Below are 16,038 nucleotides of genomic sequence, written 5' to 3' on the forward strand. Positions count from 1 at the left end.
TGACGGAGTTTTCGAGACAACACTTTGCTATTCGTTAAAATGACGCGACGCTTAGGCAACTGGGTCGTCGGGAGCGTGCAGATGGCCGATGTGGACGTCGCGCAGCCATCTTATGACACACTTGAGACGCGCTTAAGCCCTGGCCTTAGCCCAAGCCTCAAGCCTCGGCCCAGTCATAGTTCAGCCAGACATCGGTCCCAGCCCTGTCCCTAGTCCTAGTCCGGTCCCGATTTCGGCCCGATTCTGCGTCCCCCCTCCCCCCTCCCAGGCCCGTCCCGGTCCCGGGGACCGTTTTTTCTCCGCTGTGATCGACCCGGGCCGTGTCCCGCCGCGGCGAGCCGGCGGAGAGAGCGGCCCCCCGCGGAGAGAGTGCGAGGACAGAGCGGCGCGGGCGCGAGAGCAGCCCGTCGTCGGTGCATTATTGATTTTCGCCCGCGCCGCCCGCCAGTGGGCCGGTCGGGCGTGAGGTAAAAACAGCTGCGCTGCTCTCGACCGGGCAGCGTGCCATGTGAAAGCTGTCGGCCAATGTGTGCGTGCCGGAAGCGGCGGGTCATGACCTCGACGGCGACCTGAGGTCGACGGCGGCGCGCGGCACACCGGCGCGGCGGCTAATGTTTCTCACGCGCAAGTGCCAGGTGAGTGGACGGCAGCGGGCAGCACGGCGCGGACGCTGTGCGCGATGCCAGCTGGGAGGAGCTCAGTTACGTGAAACTGCCCTTAACGCAGACTTGTTCCACCACCGCATGTGGGCCGGAAACGAATTGTCGTTGACTCGCACATTTCATTTGGGAGCTTGAAAACCAGTCATATGCAATTCGATTGGGGGGTATTTTCCTGTTCATATGCCGATCCCGTGTGAAATATCGACAGGGCTGACCGCAGTCGCGGAGATCGACTGACCACCCGATGGCAACGGCCACATGGTGTGGCGCCATCACGGGCGCAGTCAAAGGGGAGGGATGATACTTAACTCTCGCCGCCGTAACGATCGAGAGCCGTTCTTCCAGCACCACAATGTTGAACTCGATTCCGCAGTCTGGTAATCAGGAAACTCACATCAGTTTTAAACCTCATTGACTACCATGGGCAGTGACATGCTAAGCCCAGCATTAGCAGTTTAGTGAAAAGATCTGCAGATTGTTGAGTTGTGTGCGGTACCCGGATGCGGGGGTGGCGCAGCAGGGAGTGCAGAGGAGACAAGCGCCCCCTCCCCTACCCTCCGGCTGGGGGGGGCTTTAGTATGCTTTTGCCACCCTCAACAATTTTGGGAGCTGCTTTTTCTAAACTAAAGGCGTTTTAGCTAGCCCTGAATTACCAGAGTGGAGTTCCAGGACTGCCTTTAAGGGGAATGCCCACAGCTGAACATATCAAAGCCAGTGTCAGATATGACGGAATGAGCCCACGTAGAACTATTGGTGTGCTGTTCAGCGGAAAATACTGCTCTAGACGACGTAATTCCTTCTTTGATATGTTCTAGACAATCCAATTCCTTTTTATATGCTGGTTAGTAAACATGTTCTTCGAACGCCAGATACGAACGACTCGACAAGTAAATTATTTTTCGGCGTCAATCGCAGTATGCTTAATGGAATGGCAGGATTCGACTGACGTCATTTTAACGTTATGGATGACTGACTGACCATGAAATGGGCTACTAAATAGTGTGCACATTCCTCGATGGAGTGTAGCGCAGAAAACTAGTGTTTTGCGCCGTAAGAAGGGCAGGGCTGTGAACCGCACCGAATGATCTTCCAGATGGCTATATCGGTTGAAACCCACGCAAATATGGGACACTCCCTTAGAACTGAGCTAGGGAGCAATAAATCGGGCGCAGAGGGTCATTTGCTACATCAAGAGGTCCGTTTCATGGATAATTAGGCTACCTTTATGAATACAAGCTCCCATGAGCTGGAGAAGAAAGCCCAATGCTGCGCTAAGAAGGCTCCTGTGCTGGTTCGGGAGGTCCTCCTTACGAACTAGGAGGTCCCTGTTTTGGGTTTAGAGGCCCGTATTCGGGGTCAGGAGGCACCGTCGTTAAATGCATCAGATGACCGTGGCTACGGATCAGGATGCCCTGTTATGGGAAAACTTGGCTGGATTTTGAAACCGTTCCTGAATCAGAGGCAGACTGTTGTGTATCAGGATGAAAACGTTAGTGCGTATTTTTAGAAGGGAGTCCGGTGCATGTTTTACCTGCATGATTTATGTATTTTTAATAACACCGGATTAGCATTCATAGTACTGTGAGCCGGTGGTGGAAATTTGTGTTGGAACTAAACAAGTAAGCATAAAATCTCTCTTTCTTGTTGTTTGCGCTTTATATCGGTTAAAGAATTTTCCGGAGGTTTTACACGTGAAATTTACGCCCCAGTATAATTGTGAATGGAACTCATTCATTTTCAAAGATTTTTGGAGGTATTGTTCCACGACGGCTGTTCTCGCGCGTCAGGCGTCCGCCGCCCGGTGTTGACCCGCCAAGGCCGCTCGGTTTGATGGGAACTACAACCTCGGTCATCAGTGTTCTTGCTTCTAGGATTGCAAGCGTGCAGGCCCAATTATTTTGTTATGTAATTGGTTTGACAGGTTGCTCTGGAGCTAGGATGAACGCAGGGGTGTAGCTTTCTAACATGTGTTGGTGGGGAGGAGGCTGAGTCAGCAAAGTTGACCTAACCTACCCTTAAATTATGATTTCTCTCCAGATTTTGACCACTGAGTTGCTGTCGCTGATTTCAAATTTGAACTAAAAAGAAACAAATATTTGGTTGATCCCAAATTTGTTCCGATGGTGAAGAATAACTTCCCATTTGAAGCCCATGCTACCGTGATCATGATAAGATGTGGATGATGGTATAGATAGTGATACGCTGAGGACCAACTGTAGCAGCCGTTTCAGTCACTAGCTGCATTCCACTGGCCCAGCGTTCCCGTCTTTTGCTCATATGCCTCGGGGACGGAGGTTCAATAGAGCATCGAACGGGTTTTAAAGTAAGTGTTCCAGACTTTATGGGGTTTTGAACTATTGAGTCATTTTGAACATCATTCGGTGCAGTTCACAGCCTTACCCTTCTCAAGACTTAAAGCCATCTAGTTTCTGAGCCACACGCCCGCGAAGATGTGCAGACTAGTTCGTGCACACTAATACAGTGTCATTCAGGCATGCACGACGCGAAAGCAACGTCATTCAAATCCTGTCACCCCATAGGCTCTGCGGAATTCAAGGTCAAGAGGATTTTTGTCGAGCCATTCAGATCTGGCATCCATGAGCATGATTTCCAACTCTAGTGGATGTCAATTGGCCCTCATTCAATATGGGGAAAGCTGTAGAAGTTTGAATCACTTACCACGTTTTGAAGATATGGGAATAACTTATCGTGTTTTGATATAAGAAGTTGGACACGGCTGCTATTTATTACGGAAATAACACTTGTGATAGAAAAATGTCACAGCCGAGTATATGAATGCTAGTTAGCTCCTTGAACTCGGTGATAAATGGGCAAGCATACCACGACAAAGGGTGAAAACACGAGGGCATAACGATATTTGGCTCTCCGAGCGCTTCCAGCACCGCCACTGCCATCTTTCGGTACGTTGAAGTACTATACGTGAGGGCCAGGGTGCTATCTCGCACAGCTGGTTTGGCGACACCTCAGCGACATGCAAAAGTTTCATGACGTAATCAAACAATGACACAACGCGAAGTAAGTTTATTTAATCAGGAGACTGGGTTGTGCTGAGCAGTCTTTTCAACTTAGAAGTATGCTTATAGGTGTACGTGAGCTGATTTCATCATCTCTGATGCTTGCCTTGGTGTCTTCAAATGTGGAGCAGTCCCTTAAAGCCAGCACGGGAGCTCCAGCCTAAGAAAGCATGCAAAGTGACACCTCTGTTTGGACATCTTCGTTTGCGTTGGCTTCTTTTAATTTTTTACCCCTTTTTTGTCCGCCCTATTTAACACTAAGAAACCCCTTACCTCCTTCTGGCAAGGAGAACACCGGGTAGAACACAAGGGGCACATCATGTTTCCCGGTCAGAGGCGCAAGGGTCATTCCGCTTCAGCCTGGCATACCTTCAGGCTGCCTTTCTGGTGACACAGGAGCATGACTGCGTGTACATTGGTCGCCTTCCTGACGCCGGGGCCCCCTGACTCGGAAATTTGGACCCAGATTGACGCAGGGGTCCTCATTGACGCAAAACAGATTATTTATCGATGCAGGTGTCCAATAATTGGCACAGAGACTCCAATTTAGCATAACAGACCACTCGCTGAAATAGGATGGAGAACTCCCCGATCTGTAATGGAACCCCTGACTGACATACGGTCTTCATTGCTTTATGTCTGACTCTCACCGGTAAATGACCATATCCACTGCCATTGTCAGAGGTCCCCGGCTAATGCAGGCCCGTATTGTCCAAGTGTGTCCCCAATCGGTGCAAGAGGCCCACTGACGGAAATTTGAGGGCCCTGCCCTGCAGGCTGAGGTCCTTCATGTAATCTACAGCCAACCCTTCGCACCTTCCAAACGGGCCCTTCATCGTCGATCCTGAGGGCCCTTTGGGCCCCTTTGCGACCACCTTAAACACTGCAGGACTGTGTTCGATTCTGGGCTCCTTGCCATATAGGACCCTTGTTGTACACTGTGATACCCAGATCGACGCAGGTGCCCTTTTATTGTTTCAGGGGGCCTGGCTGATGTAAATCGCGGGCCTCGGTCTTGTCCCTGTTTGGGAAGTGGGTCTTGAATCACAGGCCTGACACTGGAGTAATCTGGTGGCGAATCGGTCGCGCGTCATGGTCGTTTAGCCTCCACCGCAAGGGTGTAGTGTCGCAAAATAGGCCAGGGGCTGGGCGAGGAAACCCTAGGCTTAAATACACAAGAATTTTTTTTATTTCCTAATTTACCCCACTTTCCTCTCAACGCAATAGAGTGGGATTTCCATTCAATTGAATAGGAAACTACAGAACTGCTGTTCAACGCTTCTTCGCTCTGCCTCGGCAGAAGATGTTGTTGGGCATCATTATCATGTTGTTTAGCGTCGATCGTCGAGGCCAGGTTTCGATAATCGACGCAGGGCCGATGTTATGTGGCTTCAGACGTTCTGGGACGGGTACGGCTTTGAGAGCAAAGACAGCGAGTTGGTGTGCGCGACTCCTAGCCGCTGCTTCGGAGACCCCCGGCTGGTCGATGCGAGGCGGAATGGAGGCTGCAGCAAAACACTAGCGGTAGGCACGTTCGACACCGCTAGTACTGTTTTGATGGTCGTTGTCAAGTGACTGCCGCTATCGGTTTAGTTGCGTGGTATCGATTGTCAATATTTTATATTTGTTGCATTGTTCACGTATTTGGATGCCGGCTTGACCAGCTTGTCTCTCATTTCCGACAATGCATCGTGTCGTATCGTGGCAAAATAACGCAACTTGCGGTAGTGTATGGATCTTTAAACATCACCGATTAATGCCAAAACACTAAGACAATAACACAAAACTATATCAGAATTAACAAGACGCCTTAATCGTATAGTTTAAGGCATGCATCATGCAAGAAAAAACGGAAAATACTGAAGTAGCCTGGTATGAACTTGCAGCTTTTACAGTGCGATTACCTCAGTCAGATGAACTCATCTGAGCATGACGTCACAAAAGTCGTTGAAAATCAATTCGTACCGTTCAGAATTATGAGCCTATCCTCTGACAAGATAGACAGCGACAGCAACACAAAAATAGAGACTCTACCTTTACTTGTCTAGTTCTACCATCAAATTCTGGCGCCGGTTCGGGGTGATGTGAGTGCCAGTCCGTTTCTATCATCAATCTAAAATTGTACGGGCAAAGCACGCTCCCGGGACGCCTTCTAAGCTTTCCAATTAGCATCAAAGGCATTTATAAGCACTTTCTCCAGAAACGTTGTGGTTTTCGTCCGGCCGTCGGCCACCGCTCAATGTTAAACGCAGGATCGACGCCGCACGGCCTCCGGAGATGCAACGTCGTGCGCCGAGGTTTTGTTGGAAGACTTGCGAACGCGCATGGTCATAACTGTGCTATGTAATTCTTCGACTACTCGATTCCGCACGAAGATGATAATTTTGAGACCAAAACAGGCCGATAGGAATGCAGGCTCACGACCTCATTTCGATGTGAGATGCCCGTTTACGATGTCTCTGTACAACCCAGAAAATTCCGACACGGTCCATGAGTATTATCGGCTTAGAATGAATTCGCTAAAACATTGTAAACTGAAAACCAACGGTGGTTTAAGAAATGCTAGAATGAAAAGCCTTATTTCCTTTTTTCCACTTAAAAACGCAAATAGGAGATTATCTGCCTAAGCGCACTGGAGGAAAGGCTGAGCACCATAGTCTTGAATTATGCACGGAATTAACATTAATAAGAGCTAACATGAATTTGCTCACACTAATATTCACTAAGATGCATTTGTCTTATCGAAGTCATTTTGGTGTGTCAAGAATCTGTGTGTAAATGGGTTGTGATAGCCACAGGTACCTTTACCGGAAGGTGATGCAATTCACAAGGCGCCCATGTATGACTGCTGTGGCTACGCAAATGAGCTTTAAAAAATGTTTAAGTGTCTATGTATACATGTCTAAAATAAAGGCAGAACATAAAGCACGGAATACGAAAAGATTTGGAACCTCTTTCCTTATGACGACTTCCACGACTCTGCCCCGCAATCATTTTAAGACATCGACACTCGTGCTATGTACAACATGATGACAATGAAAGCGTTTATATCACGCCCGTCCGCCGGTCACAACGCTAAATATGAGGCGCGACGGGCAATGTGAGAGACCTACACCAGCGATGTTTGGGAACTTACCTCAAAGCCACTGCTCCTCTCAACAGCAGAAAGACCCGGATGAATCCTCGGCGTATGCCGTTCCAATCTGCTCCGTTGACCTCTAAAGCTTTAGTTCGGGTATGCGCGAACAACAATCCTCCTAGTTCAGCAGGACTCTAATGTTATTTTAAGGCACGCCTTCCAAGGTATATCCTTAGAAAAGTCGCACAGAGCCTTAGAAAATTAACGATTGGGTACGTTTTTCTTCAAGCCAGTCACCTTGTCACGACATGAACACAACCGACGGCAGCCCACAACCTTGCACGGAACCCAATTCATTACCGCGTGGCGAGTACTCGAGCCCATGTGTCTCAAATGGCATGACTCCTAAAAACGCCGCGTAGCAAGCTGATCACGTTCGTCGCAAAAATGCCGTGACCAACCATGATTCATACGACTGGTAATTTGTCCAGTTATGTGACATTTTATGCTGATTAATATGTGAAGCGAATCTTGGCTGAAAAATCCGTGAAAAGCACTGATCTGAGGGGTATTGAAAAATACGGTGACACGACTGGTATATGACGTCAGCACCGACAGAGTATAGTTTGTAGGATATTTTATGCCCTCTTTCAAAAGTTATCCTGATTAAAGCTACTATGTTTGGAAATATCTTATGGCTCCACTTGCCCATACTAAATTGTTCCCATTTGCGTAATTTTGTTACTGACTGGCTCGCAAAAGTGTTAGCTTTTATCAGCGACCACATCCGGTAAATCAGAGACTTTTTCACCCCTCTTTGGGGCCAAGCCATTTGGCCAAGTTACACAACCTAGTACAGTTGTCTTTTTGTTGTTGGATAAAGGTCCCAGCGCCTCGCACGTAAAGCAGTACTGCTTTATTTATGTTGCGATTTTGTGTGACATGCAGGATGTGCGTGACAATTTTGGTGCAAGGTTGGCGTCGTGCCACATTTTTTAGCTCAGCTGTATATCATGGCACCAACAATTCGCATTGCCCAATGCTTGTATTTAGTGAGACATTGAGGGTAAAAGTGAGCTGCTTCAATTAGATACTAAAAATGCTACACAAGCAGCGGTGACACAAAGTTTGATATAGCTGTGGTGTAGACAACGCATGTGCTATCAAGAGGACCGCGACATGCATACTTATTGGGACATTGTTGTTGCACTCATGAGGTACAAGCTAATATCCGTCGATTAAACGTATTTCGTACTATGTAAGCAATTTTCAGGTATTTAGGCTAGCTCTTTATCAGCACTACGAGGTGACAACGAAACAACCTATAAAATAAGTGTGACTTTAATGCCCAAGATTTCGCATTGCTAAATGGCATCAATATCTGCTATACACTGATCAGTTGCTTCCTCGCAGTCTACGAATTCGATTTAAATCCATATCGGTGAATTACCCGACAATGGTAAAAGAGAGTAATAAGATTATGGCATACATTGGCGACAGAATAACTGGCAAAGCTCAAACCTTTTTCGTAAAATCGCCACGCAAATGGTATAACTTGTGATGTTTCTTACCACTCTAACTCGTTAAGCGACAGTGTGGAGACGTCGCCTTTTTACGAACCCGTTGACTTCAAGACAAAAGGAAAGCTCGCCAAAGAACAAGCATTACCCCATGCAAATGTGCCAGCCGTCGCTGGCTAGCCGTAACATCGGGAGAGCGCTGAAGTTATGTTTTGTTATGCTGGTCACATTCGTGATGTGGCGAAACGCGTGGTGCTGGATTCTACTTCCTGAACAAGCGTTGCTATAGGGTTCGCCAAAAAGGGCATTTGGCCGTTAGCTTGACGATGTCAGCCTGGTTACAGCGGTGTTGAGAGTCTTGTAGTTGCATTGGATGGAAAACGTTTTTTCGTGCCATTTAGATAAGGGCACAAGGCAAATTTCGCCTGTTGAACCCTCATTATAACATGAGATGGCAGAGTGCTAGCAATCATTGTTTTTATTAAGGAACCCGATTTAAAATCTTTCCCGGTGAGATTTTTGTGTTCTGTGTCGCTTTTCATTTCGTAGCTAAGCTGGGCCAAGAGAACTGGGCACTGATGGACACTGTATCTTGACCGGATCCTAATGTGATCTAACGAAACCGAAATAACAACAAAAAGCTACCTGATTTTTATGTTTTACGAAGCCCTACAACCGAAAAATCCGGATGCCAAGTAAAACAATGCTAGATTCGTAGCCCATCTTGGGTAGGATAAAAGCGTCAAACATTATGTGTAGGCTGCGGATATAAAAGCGTTTAGACTTATGTTTGGCAGCCAACGCACACAAAACGTCATAAATGAAATGGTTTACACCAGCCCCTAAATTTCATCCACATCTGAGAAAAAATTGAAATTCTAGGGTTAAGTTGACCCTCTGGTCTTCCATGACGACGCCACTGCACGGGAGACTCAATAGGAACATGCATTGATGTGACATCGAACCTTTTTTACGTGTTTGTGATGCTCCAGCCCAGAAGATGGGGAAGTGATCGGGGCACGGCAGTATTAGGGAGCCCAACGCAACATTGGGGCGGGGGGGGGGCGTGGGCAAGGCCCTCACAAAAGAATGCAAATTGACACCCGCAACTGACACCGGCTTATTTTCGTCCGCGCAGCCCCGCGGGCGAAAATGACATGACATGACACCGGTTCGGCCGGACCGGTTCATCCTTGTGGTGTCTGTGGTCTCTTCGCAGTGCGTAGGGTGCTATGAATAGAAGTGGAATTTGTCCTAAATAATCATAGCCCACACGTCGCAAGCCCTGGCTGCTTCCCTGGAGGCATTGCCCATAGGCAATGTAAGATATGACTTTGCCTTGCGATACCATCGTTGATTTGTGTAAATGATGGGGATGGCTGTGCCGGGGGTGCAACAACCTTTCCTTCATTCCTTTAACCCAACAACGTAAATCGGCGTGTCTCGACGGACTAGGACCACTTCTTTGACAAAATGCTCTTTTTTAATTGTGCCAGATCTCAAATGGTTCTCCGTTTCCGCAGCATTATGTAGTCAGTCATTGAAATGTAACCAAAAAAATCGGCTTGAAATAATATTTAACATTTCCCGTACAAATCTTGGGGCTCAAACCAACATTACGGTGCAAAGAAACATTGCAGGCGAGAGTCGTAGTGAGAAGATATAAAACGCCATCTCCTATGACTTGAAGGAGTTTGAACACATGTGGTCGGTAAGGTCCGAACGAAAATAATCTTCAGTGTTTTGTGCACGGTTTCAAGTTTTCTTGATTAATGCTGAAAATGTCGGGACTTTTTTTAGTCTCGAGATCCACATATTTTGAGAGGTGCAATTTGGCATTTGGATGGTCTAGCAACACCCATATGACTATGTTAACTCTTGAGGTGGACGTCAAGTACGTCTGTGAAATCTCCCAATGTTTTCAGGAAATTTTTACAGATGCAAAACGGCTGTGTTTCCGTCATTACTTCTTACAAAGCATGTCGCACTGCGTTAACTTAAAAGTACACAAAACTGGATATGTTTAACAGCGCTGCTGTCTCAAAAATGCGTACAATTCGCCAAGGATGCCCTAATATACACTGTTCGCTTCATGGGTCATTCAGCCACGAAGTACTGGCAGTAAATGAGCCACACGTCACGCTCGCTCACATACGAGACTTTTTGGCATGAACGATGCATGGGTTGAAGTGAATGATTCAAAGGTGCGCGCTATTCGTCTTGGCGTTTGGTGTGTACTTACTATAAATGACAATTAGATGAAAGTCATTCTCCCAGTATCCACCGCCAAGCTTATTATCATGGGTTTGAAAATGTGGGGAAATTGGGATGGAATGTGACGGGGCCAGTTCTTTGTAGCAGCTTTCAAAATAATTGAAGGGTCACAAAGTGGACGGGCGTTTTATTCCTCGTGCGGGGCCGACTGTTGTGATAAGGCTAACGTGCGCCACATTTTATTACCGCTGCGGAGCCGACTGTTGTGATAAGGCTAAACGTGTTACCCGGCAGCTTGGAAGCCCACTTCGTGTGTTTAAACACGCAGGGCTGTAGTTACGGCAAGCCTGTAAGCCGAGCTTGTCGTAATGCCAACCAACCAAACATTGCGTAACTTCGGCCGCCGGCCCGACCAGTTATGTCAAACTCGTGATGGATATACGTCGAGCAGCCGCCGACATTACCGTCTTGGAAATTTCAGAAAACGCATCACATTTTTGAGTGCGCGGTAACTGTGATCGAACAGTTGGTAGATCTTTGTATGCAAGCTGTTCAAGCAAGCTCAGGCGGGTCAGCCCCACAGCACTACAATACCGACAGAACTTCATTTCCCTGGAAACATTTAGATCAAATTTAGCATATTTAGTATATGTCAAGTTAGATAAACATGGGAAGCACAAAACTTCCAATTATGAAAAACGAATATTAAGGAACCAAACTGGCTACTTATCTCGGCTATCCAGGATAAAAGCTCTCGAAATAAACATCTTTTAACACGCGCTCGGGTGGGGGTCAAATTGAGCCCACCCCGGAAGGTTCTTCCAAAATGGTTTCCGAGCGGCACGGCGTGGCCGTAATAAATTTTACACAGTCGTAAACAATTGAATAGCGGATCGTTTGGCACCAAAACTTTAGATGTACCTAGCAAGGTCGCTGACCTATACCACAAGTCAGGCCATGGTTTCAGCAAAGGCAATTTCTAGAGAATCCTTCAGTCTGATCCAACAACGGAGTGTTAGACGAAGCCATACATCTCTGAAATGCTTTATTAGGCAACACAACAGTTGAATGAGCAAATTACATTGACCTAAGGTCAGGTATGTAGGACACACCAATGTCAAAACCAACCTGTTTTGTTACTCTAGGGCTTCTGTATGGGATAGTTTCTGGTGCTCTTTTCGAATTTATTGAAGCAGGAACCGCATTATACATCATCCATGAACTTCTCAGTGGTCAGAATAGGTCATTAACCTACAATGACCCAAATAACCTACAATGACCTTTTAGGAACATACTGTCTAGCGTAATCTTTGTCGCTTAGTCAAGTGCACAACTCAAAGCAATCTTGTGTTATTTTGGTCGTCTTGACCTTCAAAAAGTCAAAAAAGGTCACTGACCTTAAATGAGCATGCGACCTTTTACTTAGAAACGGTTATCTAGGTTCTGAGGGCACTTTCGAGACCAACCTGGAATTTGACCTTGTTTGACCTTTTTGACCCTAAGGTCATAATCTAGGAATATAAAACTTTGACCTAAGTGAGTTTACGTACAGGTCAACACACCCTGTAAATTTGGTTGTCTCTCGCTTTCTTAGTGCCCGGGATCTTAGTTGGGGTCAAATTGAACCGCCACTCGAGCGAAGGGTACCTAGCCGGCCACTCGTGCGCGTGCTAAAGACGGGGAAAATGGACAACCGTACTTGCAAACGTTTGGATCGGCGTGCGCAGCAGGTCATGTAAACCTCAGCGCCAGCCATAGATCCGTCGGTTCAGTGGTGTTATTTTTAGGACTTATTCAGAATCTAAGCAGCCAACCAGAGGGAATTTGGACTGAAGCGGCATGGTAAAGGGACCATTACATGTGGGGTCATCTTAATTAGGCCGACTGGTATGACTAATACCTTGCGGGCGTGCTCAGCCATGCTCAATAGACGATTCTCTGAATCAAAACAGCTTGCGGGCTCAGACACCGATCAATGGAATGGATGTGCCCTTGGTCTCCTGCACTTGGAGAGATAGCTTACTCTCAAAGTCATCTGAAGCCCCAGGACGCTTGCGGTGCTGTGAAATGGCTCAAAATATTGTCGTTGGCATCGCGCCTGCAGCTGGGCTCACCAGCGCGCAGCAAGCGTCGACAGCTCAGGGGAAACACCGGCACGCCGGACACTCGCGATTTCTGGGTGTGCTTTGACGCAGCTGCTGACGCAACCGGCCGCTACCTGTAGCCTTTCCCCGGTTCTCGTTGCACCATCCGCCTGTTTCCAGGCAGCGGCCAACCAGGGGAAGTCACGACAGCAGGGCCAGTGAGTGCGGGACGCGGATGCAGGTGTCGTCACTCAGCTAAGCTCTAGCCACGGCCGCAGCCGCGCACTGAGCTTGCCATTGACGTGACCTGAAATCACGAGGAGCCGCCTCCTCTCCAGCTACACCAAGGATCGGCGAGTGATGTGGTCGGGTCTCTTAGGGGCGCAAGATGTGTAGTCATCGTAGCATCAGACTTCAGGGCATAAACCTGGAGGTTTTTATCACACTCGTGTAAATATTTGGCCGACTCCCCAGCTTTATCGTAGCAAACCGCCTGAGAAGATGCTGCACAACCAAAGCAGTCACCCGCGAGGGGACCGGTGGTTTGTGGTGACGGGCGAGGGGGCTGGTCTTGGGGCTTGGGCTAAGATCAAAAACATTTGCAACGACGACCAGAGTTTGTCACGTTATCATATGCAGATTGCGTTGTTGGAACGACGTTCTCAGCAACTCAGTCAGATATCGCTGGCCGGGGACACACCCCGCTGCGCCGCGAGCAGGCTCCTCCCATTAGCCGTGAAAGCTGGCGATGAGGTGGAACTGTTGCTCCGCAGTGGTTTGCCATTACCTGGAGGACTCTGCTCTCAGCAGGGCCCGCCGGACATACAGTCTGCCGTGCCTCAGCCGGGCCCGCCCGACATACAGTCTGCCGTGCCTCAGCCGGGCTGCCTCAACCTACAGTCTGCCATGCCTCAGCCGGGCTGCCTCAACCTACAGTCTGCCGTGCCTCAGCCGGGCTGCCTCAACCTACAGTCTGCCGTGCCTCAGCCGGGCTGCCTCAACCTACAGTCTGCCGTGCCTCAGCCGGGCTGCCTCAACCTACAGTCTGCCGTGCCTCAGCCGGGCTCCCTCAGCCTGCAGTCTGCCGTGCCTCAGCTGGGCGCGGTCACCTGCCGACGCCGCTAGGGTTCCAACCCGGCCGCGGTGCGGCGGCGACCGCTGGATGGCACCTCTCTCCGCGTGTGAGGAGGGGAGGGTGGCGCCTCTCTCCGCGTGCGAGAAGGGGGGGTGCCACCTCTCTCCGCATGCGAGGAGACGAGGGTGGCACCTTTCTCCGCGTGCGAGGAGGGGAGGGTGACACCTCTCTCCGTGTGCCAGGAGGCGAGGTTGGCGTGTCTCTCCGTGTGCGAGGGGGCGAGGGTGGCGCCTCTCTCCGCGTGCGAGGAGGGGAGGCACTGTGACCCGGTCCGCCGACACGACGCCGCTGGAAATGTCGGAGCGTCCCGCTGGCTCTCATGCACGCGCGGCCGCGCGCTGACGTCGTCGTCCCAAAATGGCGTGAAATCGTCCTATCAGCACGCCCGGATTCGTATCGCGGGGGGGGGGGGGGGGTGGCGATTTAATGGGAAGCGATGGAAGTTCGGTTGGGTTGTTGGAACCCCCGCCACGCAGAGCGCTTACTGATCCATTGACGTGCGAGGGAATCCACCGCGGTGCCAACTGCCGAGGTTCTCCAATCTGATCCTGCGGCTATGCGACGTTTGCCAGCACTGGGGCTATAATGGTCGCAGCATATTACGACGACACTGGCACGGGGAGAAGCAGGATCTCCGGAGTGATACGTGTCATTTATACACATACAAGAATGTCGTATGATACGTCATTCGGCTTACACTAGACAGGTGCATTCGTCACCAGTATGAGCTGCATCTCTTTCCCACGAAGCGCGATCGTGCGCGTTAAGGGGGATCGGGTGATCGAGATTGTGTAAGAATGCTTGAGGGGCAAACGCGGTTTGGCCTCGTTTCTTTCCGTGAGACGTCGTGATCAAGCTAAATTTGCTCTGCGATTGTTGACGATAGTCGCTTGACCTTTTCTTTTCATACTCCAAGATGGGTAAGGTTTTGGAGCAGCCAGCCGGACCAAGCCTAAAAACTGTGTGTCACCTCGTTGACTTTATGGTCGTGTTGTCGTGCATGCTATCTGTCCCATTCCTTTCCCATACTTGTCACATTTGCTAGCTTGCAAAATTCCTGTCCTAGGCACTTTGCATTGCTGCTTATGTAGTATTGACTGCAAATAGCCGCTGGAGTGTTTCCGCGGCTGATGTGCTTCGACTGACGTATCCAATGACGTGCCGGTGTGCTGACGTCCCTGATGACGTGCCGGCGCGCTGACGTCTCTGATGACGTGCCGGCGTGCTGACGTCTCTGATGACGCGCCGGTGTGCTGACGTATCCAATGACGTGCCAGTGTGCTGACGTCTCTGATGACGTGCCGGCGTGCTGACGTCTCTGATGACGCGCCGGTGTGCTGACGCATCTGCTGACGCACTGGCGCCTTACAGGCCATATCGAAGAGTCGATCTGTGGGGGCGCTCAGCTCGGCCGGGAGCTCGCCGACGCCTACCAATGACCGCCTGCAAGAGAGCCAGGACACCATCCGCAGCAGGTGACACCGGCCGCTGCTTCCTACCACTTGCCCGCACGTGCTTGGTTTACCCTCGGTTCGGGGGCCTTATAATAGCTCAAGATGTGGGTGGAGGGGAAATGCCAATTTTGAAGTTGTTTTTCTACATGCATTTTCGTAGGATAATTGTGAAACATTCTCAAAAAGTGGTGTGTGGGATCGAGGATCATGGCTCCCCTGGCCCCTGCGTTCCTCCGTGTATGCCTGGCAGTGTGGTACTCTGGGAGGTCATGCGACCGCTACAATAATCAGCCCGTTGCGATAGATCACAGCGCGATGAGAGATCTCGTATCAGCTACTGCGCGGACCGGCAGAACATCTGGCGGGTAGTCCGGCTCGTATTGTACGACTGAGCCAATGAAGGGAAGGAGGCTCTTCCAACGGAATGATGGTGCACTAACGCGTATAAGTCTGAAGTTGTAAGCACTTGGATGGTCTAATTCTGAGCTCAGTGTTCTTGTGCTGAGTTTTCAACCTTGCGTATGCCAGAAGGCACTGGTGTGCCGGCGTTACGCAGCAAACATCGGCCATATCGACAGTTCTCCATCTGTGTACAGAACTCATGCCTATTTAATTTATGGTGCACCTTCCATCTGTATATGACATGGGCGGCAGCCGTTAGATACATAATGGCTGCCGCAAATTTAAATGTGCACCTCAAACTTAACACGCGCCCGGGTGGCCGGCTAGATACCCTTCGCTCGGATGGGGAGGGGGACAATTTACCCCCCCCCCTGAGATCTCGGGAACTAAGAAACCTAGAGACACCAAATTGACAGGATGTCTTGACCTGTACGTGAACTCACTTAGGCCAAA

General features: G+C 49.5%; 1 long non-coding RNA gene across 1 annotated transcript in view; it reads left to right on the top strand.

Moving 5' to 3' along the window:
- The first annotated feature begins 460 nt into the window (after window positions 1–460).
- The window catches only part of LOC119101530 (uncharacterized), a 34,741-nt gene continuing 19,163 nt past the window's right edge, over window positions 461–16,038 (top strand). Inside the window, exons 1-2 of the long non-coding RNA XR_005094573.1 lie at window positions 461–635; window positions 15,101–15,204. This is a non-coding gene — a long non-coding RNA (uncharacterized LOC119101530). The remainder of the gene's footprint in view (window positions 636–15,100; window positions 15,205–16,038) is intronic.

The sequence above is a fragment of the Pollicipes pollicipes genome, unplaced genomic scaffold (assembly GCF_011947565.3).
Source record: "Pollicipes pollicipes isolate AB1234 unplaced genomic scaffold, Ppol_2.1 Scaffold_4881;HRSCAF=5763_pilon_pilon_pilon, whole genome shotgun sequence".
Lineage (NCBI taxonomy): Eukaryota > Metazoa > Arthropoda > Thecostraca > Pollicipedomorpha > Pollicipedidae > Pollicipes > Pollicipes pollicipes.